Below are 2476 nucleotides of genomic sequence, written 5' to 3'. Positions count from 1 at the left end.
CAGCCTCAATTAAATGTTGTCCTTATGAGTTGCCTTGGTTATGGTGTCTGTTCACAGCACTAAAACCCTAACTAAGACATATAACTTGCATGTTTTTTTGTTTGGTTCTCCACAATGAACCTGCCCAGCAACTGCTGTGATCCCATCTGAAAGGCACTGGAGCTCAGAAATCTCTAAGTAAGTAACAAGGCTGGTATGTAAACCCACCCTTCTGTGAGGACATAAGCTGAAGTTGCCTTAACCGTCTCTGCTTTCTGGAAGGATTTGAGGGGGGTGGGACCATGAACCAGAAGGGGTGACTTTCCTCCAGGCTTCCTAACTACCTTCCTCCCCCGGCTTCTCAGTTCTGGCTGTGGAGACATGAGCTGTCTCTAAGACAGACGGAATCAGACTTCATGTTCTCAGGTACTGTGTTGGTGATAAGATTCCCTGCCCAGGCAAGATCTCTGAAACCAGCTATTCCAAACCTTCACAGAATCCTGTTGCTCATCCGTCCTTCTGCTCTTGCTTGGGCTTCCCCACCCCACTTCCAACCCCTATTCTTTGTTTCAGAGCCAAGACATATTTTGGGGGCTGAGCCTGCTCTGAGGTCTCCGGTTTGCCTAGGTCTGATTTGTTCCTGGAGAGGCTGAGGTAGTGTACACAGAAGTGTTAGGAGAAGGCCACCGGGCGCAGGCTGGCAGTCATAATCCGCTTCTACTTCCCAGGCTCCAGTAGGCCTCTGTTCTAAATGCTGCTGTCACATCTGGACTTCTTCACTCCTCCCTTCCCATGTCAAAGCTTCAGGTTAACGAGCACCAGCTGTACAGGAAGTCCTGCACTATGGACTGAGAGGCACCAGCATCCCGGAGGCCAACCACAAGTATACCCCTTCAGCTTATGTGATGTGGCCCTGTTTCTTCATGTGGTTCTCCCCAGCCCCAGCCCCAAGTCCCCAAGCAGGTGACAGTCACCAGTATCTATCTACTGCAGCTGTCTTAGGTCACCCTGTTTCTGGTCAGGGTTGAGGGCACTCTTTTGAAACAGTTCAGGTGACAATTCCCAGCTCATTTTGCTGAGCTTCACTCCTGGGGGACCAACCTTGCAGAGTGCCCTCTGTCTGTAGGTGTCAGAGGTGGTGAGGTGGAACCAACTTGTCTGTCTCCAGTCCTCCCAAAAGCTCCAAGAGGGAGGACATGCACCTGGGTGCATTGGGGGGAGGGGGGGTCTGTCCCTCTCGGCAGTGAGACCTTCAGAACAGGAAAGCTGGGAGTTTTGAAACAAGGAGCCCTACTCTACCTCACAGCTTCACCCTCCCCCACCCCAAGGGGTCAATGCCCCCCCCCCCCGTGTCTTCCTGAGGTAACTGCCCCTTCTTGCTTTCATCAGATCCTGCCTAACTCAGTGAAGAGGGGAAAATGCACAAGCCAAGCTGCATTCTCTCAGGACCTTTACTCAGCCAATAACTCATCCGCAGCCTTGTGGGCCCCTCAGCTCCGTGGAAGGTCCAGTCAATGAGGCGTAAGAACTAAGCTTAGCACCCTCATCAGAATGGCTATCATTCTCTGAGTGCGTATAAAAATTCATACATGGCTTCTACATCAGATGTTCAACAGTCACCCCACCCCCACTTCCCACCCTGATTCATAGTCTCTGAAGTTCTAAGCCATCCCCTAAGCTAACTGCTTTTGCCAGCAGTTATTTGATTAGACTCAGAATGTAATAGCTTGCTACCATGAAGGCTTTTTTTTTTCTCTCTTGCTTATTTTTCCAGGTTGGGAGTGAGGGTTGGCTCCCAGGCTGTTTGTGGCTCTGCCATTGTGAGCATATGACTCTCAAAACCATTCCAGGAACTGGGAGGGGCTGGGGCCATGGGATAGGAGGTTTCCTGAGTCAGGTCAGAGAGAATGGCACTGGGTAGACAGAGGCAGGTTCTGCGGCCTCCTGCAAAGGATGCTGGAAGAGCAGCAGGCTATGGGCTCAGGGAAAGGAAGTGAAAGAACATCTGTGTATGTGCACGTGTCTCAGGTCTCAGGTCTCATAAATCCCTGGTTTTCTCTTCCTGATATGTGGCTGGGCATTTTTCAGATATATTGCCAAAAACATCAGGTAGGAGGGCTGTAGTAAAGTGGGGAAATCTCCACTGTAGGTTTTAGATATCTGATGACATTCTTGTTTAGGAACTGGCGGAAACTACGGGTCTATTAGTACATCCCAAAATGTGACAGACACAGGATGATGTTAGGTCTGATTTAGAAGAGAGTATTAAGAAGACTAAAGACAGCTCCAGATAATTTGGTTTTGAGTCTGCAATACTCAGGCTCTCCGCAGTCACAAAGTTCTAATTAGTCACTCTTGAACTGGAAGGGTGGGTGGGTGAATGGGGGTGGGGGAGTTGTGGGCATGGTCTTATGCAGTCTGGCTATGTAGGGAGGGCAAAATGTCTCATAGTCTGGCTGTGGGAGAGAGTCTCATGTAGTCTGGCTGTGTGTGTGTG

This window comes from Mastomys coucha, unplaced genomic scaffold (assembly GCF_008632895.1).
Source record: "Mastomys coucha isolate ucsf_1 unplaced genomic scaffold, UCSF_Mcou_1 pScaffold15, whole genome shotgun sequence".
In the NCBI taxonomy this organism is placed as follows: domain Eukaryota; kingdom Metazoa; phylum Chordata; class Mammalia; order Rodentia; family Muridae; genus Mastomys; species Mastomys coucha.
Note: the sequence above shows the minus strand (reverse complement) of the source record.